The sequence below is a fragment of the Pinus tabuliformis genome, chromosome J (genome assembly GCF_031772625.1).
Source record: "Pinus tabuliformis cultivar Carrire ecotype Pingquan chromosome J, CPIR1, whole genome shotgun sequence".
In the NCBI taxonomy this organism is placed as follows: domain Eukaryota; kingdom Viridiplantae; phylum Streptophyta; class Pinopsida; order Pinales; family Pinaceae; genus Pinus; species Pinus tabuliformis.
In genome coordinates, this window is record NC_142295.1 from 1105320293 (window position 1) to 1105336982 (window position 16690).

Below are 16690 nucleotides of genomic sequence, written 5' to 3' on the forward strand. Positions count from 1 at the left end.
CGCTCACCTCCCCCACGTGACACACACACACACACACATATATATATATATATATATATATATATATATATATATAGTAAAGAACTTTCTTATAGGGAGGTAATCATCTCAGGCAAAAATTGTCATTAGATAAATGTGGCGCCCTTTGTATATCAAAACTGGAAGGAGGACCTGTAATACGAGATCCATAATTTGTCAACATGATATTAGGTGCGAATATATGGTGGACGTTGGTCAAATATGTTTCGAATCCTTGGGCACACTTATGGAAAATGAAATATGAAAATAAGCTGGAATAAAAGGACCTTATTTGGCTGCCATCAACTTCTCAAGGCTGTCTAATTTGGAACGTGGAAAGCCGCAATTTCTATCTCCCCTTAAGCTAAGACAATGCTCAGTGATCATGGTGATCCAAGTTGATCATTACTAGCTAGAGGATGACATCAAAATAATTCAAAAATGGAAGAAACCATCACTATGTAGGGGAGATGGAAGCTTAGAAGATTCACAAAATATGACACAAAATTAGTAGCATACTTATCGAGAAGAAATTAGACTAAGATATTCTATGATGGGGCCACAAAAATGCATGAGCTTTTACATTCAAATACGCTTACCACCTAACTTGATAAGCATCAAAAGATGACATAGACCATTTTGGAAGGAGTCATTGTCCTTAGGTTTATGGCCGAAGGTATCCACTTTCGTCTAGATTCTATAAAAGTACATAATCAAAAGAGGATTTACTGGACCCTCACAATGTTATATGTGTAAAATTAAATAGGAATCCATGCATCAGTTATTTGACACCTATGAGATAGTAAATATCCTTCGGGACAAATTTGTGCTTGCTTTTATAAAAACTAATATAGTTTGATTATATGTTGTTCAATCTCTTAAGACATGGGGAATCCAATGCCAGGTTCTAGAAAAACCCAATGGATTGGCTCCAAGCCTCTTGGTATGGGAAACATGGAAGAAACTTAATCAACGAATATTTAATGACCAACAAAAAAATCAAGAAGGTATTTTGTTGCTCTTCCATAGACTTATTGAGGAGACCATGCTTCTTTGTCGTTTTGAAGAAAAAGATTTCCAAGGGACCCTCAAGAAAAATCCATTCTCGCATGGTGGCGATTCAATCAATCTCATATAATGACAAGAATTACATGCTTGAGATCCAAAGACACAAGTTTAGTTGTTTGGGCACCTCCTCAAGAGGCCCATTACAAATTGAACTTTGAAAAAGCTTCAAAAGGCAACCCAAGGGAGGCCCGAATAGGAGGCACCATAAGAAATTGTAAGGGTGACATCACCAGAGTCTATAGATGTAACATAGGGTGCAAAAGCAAGAATGCAGCTAAGCTATAAGTTTTAATCCAGAGACTTATCATTTCCTGGAACAAAGTTTTCCATCCCCTCATTGCGGAAGGTCATTCTCAGTTAATAGTCTAAGATGCAAAGGAGCTCCACTATGAATGTCCTCGATCAGAGTCTTCCTCCATTTGGCACCTAGATCAAAGCATGCAACAACTAGCCCAAATTATCTCCTAGCAAGAAGCAATAATTTTATCGCATGTTATGCACAATAAATATTATCTAGTGGTCTTCCTAGCCAATAACAAGGTAGAAGAGTAAGCTCCATGCACTGACATGAACCTAAAATCCCACTAAATTGTGACCTTTTCCTGCTAATGTTTAGTCCTAGTAAAGAGAGATCTCAACCCCCTAAATCTTGGTGCTCTTTTGATAAACAATAATAATGATTACTCTTATGCGAGCTCCCTCTATCATATTTATGGTCGGGGAGTGGAAACACTCTCCATAGTCCATTCTCCTTAGCTACATATATTTTAGGGGATGGTGTGGATGGATGTCAAGAACCTCACATCCAATTCTGACTTGGAATGTGGAGCTCGAATTTAATCCTCAAGTGGCTATTCATTCTCACATTTGCAAATCTCTATAGGTAGTTGTTCATTCTAACATTTGCTTAGTTGAGAAGGGAACGAATATTGGAGGTGATGTTAGGGGAAATTCTTACCCGATAGACGTGGTTTGTGAATGTGGTCACTCCAAGAGAGTAGGGAGATGAAGAGAACATTAGCCTCCTCTATGGCATGGTCAAGGAGAAAACCAGATCGATGAAGACCTTCAATAGTGCATAAGGAAAATCGTCACAACAATGGAAGAAGAGGAGATAAGAAATATTAGTGACACTTGCTGGCTGGTTAGAAATTTTCTTGGTTTGCACCTAAGGGACTAGGAAGAATTTATTTGTGGTTTAGAGGCCTCATTCACTTATTCAAATTCCCATTTGGTTCAATCTCGGTCGGCTCTGCATGTTTGAGTTGGTTCTTTGGGAATTTAGTTCCCTCCACTAACCCCACCTCACGCTTCCTCCAACTCCCTAGAAAACTCAGAATCCTCTTCTCTGAGTTCCCCAAATTAAATCTTTCAAAGTGCAAAGCCACCCAGTCTTGAGAAGTTTGGGTCTTAGAAAACAAGGGAGAGGTAATAAGGAAAACTAGGCTCATCAAGTAATGAGGCAAAGGTGCAAGCCATTGACAGCAAGGTATTATCGGTAAAAAATATGAAGGAATAGAAAAAAAACAAGATGCCAACATCAACACTAGAGGTTTTCTCATTGAACGGAAAATACCACTATGGCTATCAAAAGGTCAGGACGGTTCCTTCAAGTAATTCTTAGCATGACCTGGATCACTATCAATCTCCAAAAAAGGCCTTCTCTGTCTCTATTATTCTGTCATATTTTTTGCATGGTCTTCTGTGTTGGAAAGGAAGAGGATCTTAAACACAAATTAACACACACAAAACACATGATTTGCGGCTCTTCTATTGATCACACAAAAACTTGATTATTACAATGAATCCGCTGAAGGGTATTTAAACATTTTCGACTAACAACTTGCATAAAATAACATGGCATGTAACCTCACACTAAATTTGACTATCATTTAACTCAACTTGACTCAGTGCTAAGTTAACTAAATCTCTAATTTTAGCCAACTCCTCATGTAGGAGTAATTAGCTTATTTTAACACTCCCCCTGAATTACGATTGCTAAACTAAGACATGACTCATGACAACTCAAACATGCCTATTGGTATATGTCTCAGCTAGGCTTACAATACCCAAGTTTCTCTTGTGAAACTCAAATACATATTTTGCTAATGGCTTATTAAATATATTAGCTAATTGATCACTCAATTTACAAGGCTTCAAGTGAACTTCTCCATTGCTCACAAGTTCTTTAATAAAGTGATATCTCGTACCAATGCTCTTTTAATGAAACACGCTATTCTTGGATAGTGCAATAACTGAGGTGTTGTCACAATATATTGTTGTTGATCCATGTTGTAATTGCTTGAGTCCATCAAATACTCTTCTTAACCATACTGCTTGACATGCTGCTGGCGTTGCTGCTACATATTCTACTTTTTATGATGAAAGTTTCACAATAGGCTGCTTCTTAAATGCCCATGAAATCACACCTGAACCAAGATAGAACACGTAACCAGAAGTTCTCTTCCTATCATCCAAAATAGCTGTAAAACCAATATATGTATATCTAATCAAGTCCTTCTTTTCCATGCTTGCATACATTATGCCACAATCTCTAGTTTCTGCTATGTATCTCATAATTCATTTTCTTGCACTCTAATGTGTGTCTTTTGGAGTCTCCATAAATATGGAAATCAAACTTACTCCTTCCATAATATCCAGTCTTGTTGTTGTGAAATACATGAGGCTGCCAACCAATATTTTGAATAGAGTTGGATTGACATCTAATCCTTCATCATCCTTGCTCAAATTTCTACCTATTGCAACTAGTGAAGGGACATGTTTTCAATTTTCCATCCTGAATCGTTTCAGAAAATCTCTAGAATATTTATTTTGACAAATAAAAATTCCTTTTTCAAATTGATCAATTTCTATGCCAAGAAAATTTCATGAGACCAAGATCTATCATCTCAAATTATTTCATCATGGCTGCTTTATATTCATCTAACTCAAAAGCACTTGTATAAATCATGCCATCAACATATAAGAAAACTATAAAAATTTGTCCAGACTCATTTACCTTTGTGTACAAGGTAGGCTCAATGTTGCTTCTGAAAAATCCATTCTTGATCATGTAGCTATCAATTATGCTATACCACGCTCTAGGTGCTTGGATGAGTCCATAGAGCACATTTTTCAACCTGTAAACTTTATCTTCTTTACCTTCAACTTCATATCTTGGAGGTTGCTGCACATAGATTTCTTCTTCTAGAATCCCATTTAAGAAGGTTGATTTCACATCAATTTGATATAATTTCCACTTTTTCTGAGATGTTATGGCTAAAAATTCTCTTACAGTATCCAATCTGACTACCAGAGCAAATGTTTCTCCAAAATATATTCTCGGTTGCTGCAAGAATCATTTTTCTACAATTCTTTCTTTAAATATGTCAATTTCACCTTTCTCATTCAACTTTGTCTTGTACACCCACTTCACACCAATTATATTTTTGCCCTTTGGAAAATCAACCAAATCCCATATATCAATCTTTTCAATAGATTCAATTTCTTCATCCATGGCTCGCACCCAATTTTCATCTCTGATAGCTTCTTCAAACGAAGAAGGTTGAAAAGACAATAATGAAAATTTTGAACTAACATCCAAATCATAATAAATATCTTTCAGGCTTCACATCTTTCTCTTACCATTGCTTGATTCATCACCTGATTGATTGCTGGGAGAATCTCGATCTGTTGATCTACTTAAAGATCCACGTGGGTCAGAAAATCTTGGAGTCCTTGTTGGTGTGTCTTTGTTTGGTGTCCTCACTTGTGATTCTTACTGCTTCTTTTCTGCTACACTATCTTCTTCCATCAGTGGCACTCATGCATCAGTTTTTTTTATCTACAATCCCATTCCATGAATCTTGTTCTTTGAACACAACGTCTCTACTAATTATGGTCTTCTTGGTGATAAGGTTATACAATTTGTAAGCTTTTGATTGCTCACTATAACCAGTAAATATGAATTTTTCACTTTTATCATCCAATTTGCTTCTTCGCTCCTTAGGCACATGTGCATAAACAACACCTCCAAACACTCTGAGATGAGATATGCTACAAGACATACTTGACCATGATTGTTCTGGTACTATATTCATAGCACTCTTCGTAGGAGATCTGTTGATCACATAAATAACACATTAAACTGCTTCTGCCCAATACTCATTAGACAAGTTTCTTCCCTTCAACATGCTTCTTTCCATGCTCATAATTGTCCTTCTCTTTCTCTCTGCTACACCATTCTGCTGCGGTGTGTTCCTGGTTGTAAACTATCTTCTGATTCCATACTGTTTGCAGTAATCATGGAATGCCTTTGAATCATGTTCTCCACCATGATCGGACCTCAATACCTTGTTGTGTTGATCAGTTTGGTTCTCTTCTAAGGCTTTGAATTCTTTGAACTTTGCAAAAGTTTCAGATTTATTCAAGAAGTAAACCCATGTCTTTCTACTATAATCATCAATGAAAGTGAGAAAGTAACAACTTCCACCAATCCACTGTGTCCTCATAGGTCCACTCAAGTCTCTATGCACTAGCTCAAGATGTTGCTTTTCTCTGTATGCAACTCCCTTTGGAAAAGTTTCATGGTGTTTATTTCCCAAGATGCAACACTCACAAGTACTAGCAGGTTCTTTGATGGGAGATAATCCTTTGACCATCTGTTTCTACTGCAATAATTTTAAACCAAAAAAGTGCAAGTGTCCAACCTGAAAGTTCCATAACCAATAAACATTAGAACATGCAACTGTAAAAGAACTAACCTGATCACTGCAATTTAATTAGAGGAAAGTGTTCGTTCCTCGTCATTTGCACCTTTTATATCAGCTGCTTGCTTGGGGGCTTGTCATATATAACACTCTTGTTCTTGAAAGATAACTCTGTATCCCTTCTGTGTCAATTGACCAAGACTTATTAAATTGTGTTTGAGACTAGGAACATAATATACCTCTGAGATTGTCTTTAGCCCCCCCTGCTTTGTCATAATGTTGACCACTCCTTTTCCATCTACATCCATAGTCTTGTCAATCCCCAACTTTACCTCTGTCTTCACAGATTGATCCAAATTTGCAACCAAATTCTTGTTGTGTGTCATGTGGTTGCTGCAACCACCATCTAATAGCCACACATTATCATAAGGTTCATGCATGGTATGACAAGCTAGGAAAATTGAGTTAGTACTCTCTGTAGTGACATTAGCTCTCTGGTTCCCTTGATTAGCTACCTCTTTCTACAATCACGTGCATAGTGATAAATTGTATTGCAATAATAACATCTCACATTTGATTTGTCAAATATTTGAATATTGTTGAAGCTTATGCAGTTGCTTCGGAAGATAACTTTGTATCCCTTATGTGTCAATTGACCAACACTTAATCAATTATGTTTGAGACCAGGAACATAATATACCTCTGAGATTCTCTTCGGCTCCCCCTTCTTGGTCAGAATGTTGACCACTCCTTTTCCATCTACATCCACAGTCTTGTGAGTCCCCAACTTTATCTCTGTCTTCATAGATTGATCCAAATTTGCAACCAAATTCTTGTTGCATGTCATGTGGTTACTGAAACCACTATCTAATAGCCACACACTATCAGATGGTTCATGCATGGTATGACAAGCTATGAAAATGGATTTAGTACTCTTTGTAGTGACATTAGCTCTCTAGTTCCCTTGATTAACTACCTCTTCCTGAAATCACATGCATAGTGACCAAATGTATTGCAATAATAACATCTCACCTTTGATTTATCAAATCTTTGAAATTTTTTAAGCTTATGCAGTTTCTTCCACTTTCATGTTTATGCTCTTCTCGGCCATCTCTCTAATCGCCATGTCTCCTGCCTCATCCTCTGCCTCTCAATCTACTTCTACCTCAACCTCTGTCTCTTGAAATAGAAACCTGACTTTTGAAATCGGTTTCTAAAGTGGAATCCTTATTGTTGTCTATCCTTGCCTCATGAGATAAAAGTGATCCCATCAACTCATGAACTATCAATGATACCAAATCCTTGGCTTCTTCTATCACTGCTACCACAACATCAAATTTGGTAGACAAAGATCTGAGGACCTTCTCAACCACTGTTTGATATTTAATTTCCTCACCATAAATTTTTAACTGATTTACAACAGTCATGGCCCAATTAATGAAAGAATTGATGGCCTCTGCCTCCTTCATCTACAAAATTTCAAAATCTCTCCTGGTATTCTGCAAGTTAACAATATTGACTTTGGCCATACATTTATAGCTTGTCGCCAAGGTCTCCCATGCTTCCTTTGCTGAAGATGTGATCATTATCTTCTAGAACACTACTCAGTCCACTCCCTACTGGATAAGATGCAATACTTGTGCATTCTTCCTTTCGTCTCTCTTCCATTGTTCCCTCTCTGCATTAGTGAGAGCTCGTTTTTCTACTTTATCCTTAAGTTCTGAAAACCCAAACTAGACATAATCCAAAACCTCATGAGCCTACAATGTAGTCGTCATCTTAATGGCCCACACATCATAATCCTTCCCTGTAAATTGTAGGAACTGAGGCTAGAAATTTGAAAAAACCATCTTTTTCAAAAATCCCGTTTTAAAATAAAACTCTTGTCTTCAAATTATAATATCTCTTTTTAAGTTTTGCTAACTTTAAATAAAACCCTTAATTATTTTTTTTAAATATAAAAATTCTTTAAAAAAAATCTGTACATATAAAAACCTCTTTATAATAAGCCCCTTCTAATAATATATTTATTTTTGAAAAATCCTTTTTACCACACCTTCAACAAACTTGTGTGATGTTGAAACGGGGTAAGTTTATTTTTTGTAATGTGGTGCTTTCTCACACTTGTATGTGTTATAATGCTCTGCGTACAATATAGAAGGTGTGTTATAACATTAACGAAGAGAAAAAATATATTTCTCTCTTATCACACTGACGTCTGCTAATCTGTTATATGTGGCTCTTTGTAACCTTGCTCTGATACTAATTCTTTGGAAAGGAAGAGGAGCTTAAACACAAATTAACACACACAAAACACACGAGTTGCAGCTCTTATATTGATCACACAAAAACTTGATTATTACAATGAACCCGATGAAGGGTATTTAAACCTTTTCGACTAGCGACTCGCCTAAAATAACTTGACATGCAACCACACACTCAACTCGACTATCACTTAACTCGACTTGACTCAACACTCAATTAAATGACTCTCTAATTTTAGCCAACTCTTCATGCAGGAGTAATTATCTTATTTTAACAGTTTGGTATTTTGGTGATAAACACTGCTCTCATGATATTGTGGGAGACCCTATGGTTTCCCACCTAATGGCATATGGTCATTCCCAAGCTAGCTCCTGGTTAGAGAAGATTTTTTTTTCCTAAACATGTTCAATTCAGACATCATCCATCAATATTTCTACATGCTTGTACTCTAAGTAAATTCTGAGTATCTAATGATTTTTTTCTTTCTTACATAAAAAAATCAAGGAAAAGTAATGCGGAACTAAAGAGCTAGAGAGAAAAAAGAAACTACAATATTGTAGGGAGGTGATTAACCCTGTTAAGAAGAAAATTAGAATTGCCAATATTAGAACTAATCCTCATGAGCTTCATAGTGAACTAGGTAAAGGTAAATGCCAAAAATACCATGGGATGAATAAATATGTTACATGTGAAATCCTAAGAAATTTGAAGATGAAAAGAACCTTATGTTAGATTTTCCATCTTATAATCACATTTGACTTAATTTTATAAATATTTTTCACACTACCAACCTTCACAACCTTTTACGTCAACAAAATTATGTTGATCTCGGAACCCTTCTCTCACTTCTCTTTGAACATATAAATAAAATGTTAAACAATTTTGATTAAGCTCTTAACATCTGACCTTATAGGTCTTAGTGGATGTTACTCATCTCACACACACACACATATATAAACCCAAATATTATGTTTATGTCAGTATGCTTGCTTATTTTAGAATAATGTTTCCAAAATTTTAAATTAATTACTATCATAATGATATAAATTAAATGATTGGTAAATGCTTATAATCTCACATTGCAAAAATCAAAATATTCATAAAAATAACTAAATTATAGATTTATCTTAAATTCTTATTCTTATTCTTATTTTTTTTTTTTGTGTAAGGTAATTCTATTAAAAAGAAACAAAAAATATAATTACAAAGAGGCCTCAGCCTCAGCTGTTGTCAACGAAGTTCAGTAGGAGTATCTAAACTACCCCATATTTGGGGAAAATAGTTTGCCATAGCAAAAAAGCCATACATATGACCTGGACCCAACACTAAAGAAACCAGAAGAAGTTTTGACACAACACAACATGATACAACTGAAATTATGACATAACCGCCTATCGTTTAGACAAAAATAAAAAACAACAAGTGACTGGACCAAACCAGTTAGCAGCAGAGACCTGAGTTGGCGCTTGGGTGGCAGTGGATGCCACGTGGCTTCACTTGGGTTCATCCTGGTCAGGAGTCTCCTCGACAATGCGACAAGCGTACCGATACCAATCCTCGTCCGCCTCCGCCACGCCGCCTTCTGCCACGCCACCTGGTGGCTCCCTCGTAGGAAGAGTGCCGCTCGAACTGCCAGCCATAGCCATCGAAATAGATGCTCCAACTAAGTTGCCACCTGGTTGCCGAATGTCTCCAGTGTGTCCTCCTTCTGCATGCAGTCCGCCACGCCAAATTCCCCTGCCTTCTTCCTTCGGGAGTAGCCCAGAGTCACAACCAATTCCATGACTACGTTCCTCCTGAAGCTGCGTTTCAGAGTTTCTCACAGGAGCGCTGTGCTGCTCATTTTCTTCAGAGAAGACAATGGTAACATTGGCAGTGATGATAGGCCTGTTCAGGTTGCTCTGGAACCTGAATTGAGTCGAGTGAGGGACCGAACTAGGGTGCAAAGGAAAAGTGGTTGTATGAAGCCTGAAATCTCTGTGCTCGACAAATGAAGCCTGCACACGACCCCGTCCACTGCGAGTTTGAGGATAATGTCTGTGAGGCGAGCTGGGAGGGGGAGAATTTTCATGGGGAGGAGGTGGTGAGGCAGGTTCAGAGCTCTGCGCTGCCTGTGGGCGAGCACTGCCACTGCGGGTACCACCTCTGCGGCTCCTCATTCGGTGATGGACCATATCAATGTGGTGGGAATGGAATTCAGCAGGATAGAATGCCGGGAAGGATAGCAGAGTATGAACAGAGGGCGACTGGGCAGGATTCAAAGGGCAATGCCTGGAATGGGAATAATGATGCCCATTTCCAAGGTCGATACAGCACAGAAGCCAGCAGCGGCTCCCAATAACAGCTCTACTGTAGGGATTTCTAGCATGGGGCAGGCAAATGTTGAGGGAAGGAGGGCAGACAGAGGGGTTGAAAGGCTCCATGTCAAGGCAAACTGTGTCCGGGTCTCAGCCTGAGCGGCCATTAAATGCAGCATGCAGGTGGGCCTGCGTTCGTTTTAGGTGGACTTGGGATGGTGCGCTGACCACCATCTGTCTGGTCCGGACGCCGCCAAACTGTCGAGTCTCCATTAAATATCTCTGTGGTCACCCGCATCCGGGTTTTTTTTTATTATTATTATTATTAATTATAAAAAGAATTAATATATAAGTTAAATGTATATACATTTGAAAACATGAAAAATATTCTTTACCATGGATATTTATCTCCACTTTACCATCTAAGCAGAAAAAATATATTGGTATCCACTGATTATGTCACCAAATGGGTAGAAGCCAAAGCATTACCTTTTGCTAACGAAAAATCTGTAGTTAATTTTTTTTTGAGGACATCTTCACTTGTTTTGGTGTTCCAAGAGAAAATGTGACAGATCAGGGATCTCAATTCACATCCAATATGGTGGAAAGACTTGTGGAGGAGTACAAGATCAAGCATAGGAAATGGTCAAGTGGAGTCTACAAATAAAGTGATTGAAGGAATCCTCACCAAGACTGTGCATCTACATAGAAGAGATTGGGCAGAAAGGCTTCCTAAATCCTTATGGGCCTATAGAACTACATGGAGAAATACAATGGGACATACACCCTATGAACTTGTTTATGGAAAACAAGTCCTATTCCCTATAGAGTTCCAAATCAGAACTTTCAAGATGGCAGTCCAGTTGGGGATGGATTTATTAGAAGCTCAAAAACATAGGCTAGAGCAATTAAATGAACTTCATGAAATCAGGCAAGAAGCAATTCAAAGGACTGGTATAATCCAACAACAAAGGGTTAAATGGCATACTAAATTCATCAAGGATAAGAGGTTTCAAGAAGGAGATTGGGCATTATTATTTGATTCAAACTTTAAGGATTTTCAACTGAAGTTTCAAACTCATTGGCTTGGGCCATATGAGATTGAAAAAGTCTTTAGTAATGGAGTAGTGAGGATCAGAATAATAGATGAAAGTTAAACTCCTCTTCTTGTGAATGGTCATAGATTGAAAATATATCAAAAACCAATTTCAAAGAAGGAGTTCATCAAGATCTCCCAGAACAATTCTGAAATGAAGTTAGTGAAGAAGAATCCTTCTTCTCCACCAACTTAGTCTTTATTTTTCCTATCTAAAAAAAAAAATTGTATAAGGCTGAAAACTAGTCATTGATTAGCATGCTTATACAGAAAATATAGGGTGAAAATTAGAAGTTTCTGACACCCTATATTTTCCATTTCCTTTCTGTAATAAGTGGTGACAAAAAGCCATAGTCACTCTGCATTCTATAAAATTCATTATTTCATCTCACTTCACACTGTTTTACTTTTATAGTTTCAATTCTTTCCATTGCCATATTTCATCAATAAATTTTTCCTTTCCCGGCATTTATTTCATCTCCATTTTCATTTATCAACTTGTTTTATTTTCACTTACACATCCATTTCCATTTCATTCATTCATAATCCATATTTTACTCTCTGTTTTACGTTCTACATCTGTTTTCACGTTCTACAACTGATTTCGTTCTGTAGATGATCATGTTCTGTAGCTAATCTGATTCTGCAGCAACAATTTGTTTATCAGTCCAAGTAGTTCATAATAAAATCATGTATGCAGGTAATTGAAGAAAAATCAACTTTGAAAACCAATCATGCCTAAAGTACTTGTGGAGCAAACATCAAAATATTAGCAAGCGGAAGGTAAAGGTTCCAAAGGTAAATATAAAAATTTATTTCAAAAAGAAATTTAAAAACATAAGCTTGTATAACATGTATGATCAAATGTCTCCTTAATTAATCATCAAGTGATTTGACCGCCACGATGTCTCTGCCATATCTTTCGCCTTCAATGACAAACGATCCAATGATTCCTTCATAAATGATCTCCGCTTCAAACTCCATAACTTGTACTTAAACATTCCTCCATAGCTACATTTGTTAACGGTCAGGTTAATGACATGACCTACTTATCTACGACTCTCAAACCCTGACTATTTATTTATTACATGCCAATTCTTAAGTTTTTCTCTCATATTCACACATCCATTTCATGTATACAGTCATTCTGTTTCCATATATTTCGTGTATACAGTCATTCTGTTTCCATATTCACATTCATTTTGTTTCCATATACCTAGTCATCATGTTTCCATATCCATAATCATTTTGTTTCCATATACCCAGTCGCTCCATTTCCATATACGCAGTTCCATTTCTTAGACAGTGAGAGTAATTTTGAAGGGTAACTGAGAACATAGGATATGGGGCTTATTGTTAGAACTGAGCCCGTAGGGGTAAAATACATGGAGGGGTATCCGCAGCTGAAGTGAATGTTACAGAAGGCCAGATGGTTATGTTTTATTGAAAAATTTGATGGCTACTGTTATCACCCCAAGAAACTCTCCTAGGTTGTATCTCAGAGATGCTCGGGAACATTACAAACTCAAAAATAATGTTGGAAATAAGTGGATGAGTGGAAGGAATGCTGCATATTCAAGCCAGATAACCACTTCTACTATGCTTAACCCCAAACATGGGTGAACACCCCTAGACTACAAGGCTTTAGACCACCAATTACTCATAGTTTGAGGAATAGGTGAAGATGGAGAATACTGACCACACCAGCAAATGCACAAGACCCTGTGATGGCCGGTTGCAACCAGTTAAAAGGTCTGTAAATCTATTTCCTAATGCACAGACAAGATGACAACTCTCTAGCATTAAAATAACAGAAACCTGCATACACATTCAATGATACATACTAGATTTTAACACAGAGGTGGGATGACAACCCCTCTAATGCTAAACATCAAGAGCACATGAAAAATGCATGACAGGCACAACCTGGAACAAAGAAGAAGTGGAAAGTGATCAATTAACAACAAAAGAAGCTTGTATTAGCTGAAAATGAAGACCAGATGTTGCAGGTATCACAGTAGTTACAGTCTCCAGAAGTTGAACCTTATATCAAAAACAACAACCATCAACCATTACATTCTCTCTTTTGGGTCTATATAGAGTTTGTTTACAGAAAATGCTCTGCTATCCTATGCGTGGAGGGGTCATAATGGACCACCAACCACCTTAATTCTCTGATGGGGCCTCTGCTATGATCTGCTGGCTTTAATGAATAGATTGAACTTTTCTATTGTTTCAGTGAACAAAATCGATCTTTCTGATACTCTGCTGTATTTCACGAACCGGTGGAGTGCTATATTGAAGGAGTTCCATAACTAATAAACGCCATAATCTGCTCAAGCACATCCTTCTGGTCCTTCTGGCCATACTACTCTTGAATTCAGTAGTTGAAGAATAACTGCACAGGGTACTGGTAGATGGTCACCATTGTCCTTCGGAAGCACGTCTCAGTCAAAGGTGGCAAAGACTTCATGGCAGATGTATGAGTGGACGGAGGACAAACATCAACCATTGGATCATGCAGATGGATGGTGGAGACTGATTTACAGGCGTTATTGGGAGATGTGGGATCGGAATAAACGAGGGCCATCAGATCTTATACAGGCAGATCCGATGGTAATCGGGGACGGAAGTTGAGCGGGAGATAACGAGCGGGGGAATGGCTTTGTGCGGCGGGCGGTATTCGTACATGGGGGTGCAATCACAATTAGTGCCCGACACGTGGCGGATGTGACCGGGTCAATATCGCTTTCCCCACAAGCTAACACTTAGTTAAGTTACGGCGTCGGGGGAAGCGAATACCATTGGATCTTGTGGTGGATGTGATCTACGGCGGGGATTAAAAGAACACGTTTATGATTGATATGACGCGAAAAAGGCTTGCAAAAGGCACTCAGTCGGGTTATCGAGGTTATATGATGTTTAGACTTAGCGCCCGGGGGCTTGGGGAGTATGGGTTTATAAAGAAATTTGGAGTAAAATAGGGATAAGGGGGGTTATGGGAGTGTAGAAAAATGAAGGAGGAGGAGGAAAAGGATTGTTGTGGGCTCTTTGTAAGCATAACTAACACTGCTCAACCTTTTTTTATCCATTAAATGTTGAAGAATATAGCTGAGCTAACACTGGCTCCTTCTGGGGATGAGATCCTCCCTGTGAGGTCTCAAGAACCTACAAATCAATGCCTTGATGATGAAAAACAAATTAACAAAATTCCAAGTGTTCCATTGGGCATGGAGTCTACTTTGCTTACACTAAATTGATAAAACAAAATATTTACAACTTTAAGGCCGAAAGACCTTAAATCACATAAATTTTGAGAAAACACCCATTAACTGGGCCATCAAAAACTGCTTTTCCTCCCATACTTTTCAGCATGAAGGTGTTGTTCCTTTGAATCTGATAAATGATAAAAGGCCCTGTCCAGAAAGCATCAAACTTTCCATGATTTCATTTCTTTTCTTTAAGTGCATCCCATTTCAGAACCAAGTCTCCAACCTGAAAATTATCTGTCTTTGTCTTCCTGTCAACAGCATCCTTGATATTTTTTTGATGTGTAGCAGCCTTTTCAACCAGATGTTCTCTAATATGATGTACCTCTGCTAAGTCAGTGATTCTCTTTGCCATGTCTTCTTCCTCATTCTGCTCTTCTTGAAGGAATTTTTCCACAGGGAGAGTTAACTAAATTGGAAACACAGCCTCAGTGCCATGTACCAACCTGAATGGAGAATTCCCTGTGGATTTCTTAATGGTCACTCTGTCAGCCCACAGTGCATACTTGAGCTTAGAATCCCAATTCTTTTTGTTGTCCTCTAATAGCTTCTTAATTATCCTTATCAGGCTTTTACTAGAGGATTCTGCTAGACCATTGCCCTGAGGATAGTATGAGGTGGAATGGACCAATTTAATACCCATTGAATCACACAAATCCACCAATTCTTTTGCCCTGAAGGATGTTGTATTATCTGTGACTAATTTATGTGGGAAACCAAACCTGGTGAAGATATTCTCTGTTAAAAACTTCATGATCACATTATGATCATCCTTCCTGGTCAGGATTGCTTCAATCCACTTGGTGGAATAATTAGTGGCTACTAATATCCATCTGTGTTGGCCATTGGAATGTGGATTGATTTCTCCAATGAAATCCAAGCCCCACTACTGAAAAGGTCCTTTTGCATGTATTGGTTTTAAGGGCAGGGACTTCAACTACTGTTTTCCTTCAAATATTTGGCACCTGTCACAAGATTTAACAAATGAAAATACATCAGAAAATAAAGAGGGCCAGTAATATCCAGCTTTGAGGATTTTATGGGCTGTAGTCTTCCAATAATGGTTCCCTCCACACATGCTGGAATGAAGCTGCTGCATGACTTCTATTGATTGTTCTTTGTCCAGACACCTCAAAAGCACTCCAGATGGATCCCTCCAATAGAGAAGATTTTAATTAATGAAATATTTGGCTGCTCTAAGCTTGATAGTTTTGGTTTGTCTCTGAGTAAGTCCTGAACAGATTTCTAGCTTCAGTAAGAAATTAATTATTATAGAATACCAATCACAAGAATCTATATTTTCTGCCACTGGCTGCTTTCTCTCTGGTTCAGTTGCTTTTTCTTCTTTATCTGCCTGACCAATTTCTGCAATTGTGCATAGGAAATCAATATCCAATGATCTGCAATTTTCTTCAGCTAATATCTTGGCAAGACCCTGACCTCTGACCAACTTGGTGGCCTTTAGTTCTATATTGAATTCAATCATCTTTGCAATCCATTTAGCCCTTCTTCCATTAGCATCAGGTTGTGTCAAGACATCTTTTATTGCAGCAGAGGGTACATATGCAATTACTTTGGAATGAAGAATGTAAATTCTGAAAGCTTTCAAGGATTTGATAAGAGCATATGCTTGTTTTTCAATAATGTCATACCTCAGTTCAACATCCCTCAGGTTTTTGCTGAAAAATGCCACCAGATACTCTGAACCTTCTTCATATGCTTGCAATAAAACTGCTGTAATGGTATCTTCAGAGGCAAATGAGAATATATGGAACTCCTTGCTGTAATCTGGACTACTTAGAGTGGGAGTCTCCATAATAGCTTTTTTAATATACTCAAATGATTTTCTTGTTGCATCAATCCATCTAACCTCTGACCCTTTCTTCAACATGGAGGTAACATGTTTGACCAACTCTACAAAATTTGGTATAAACCTCCTCACAAAATTTATTTTGCACAGAAAGGACT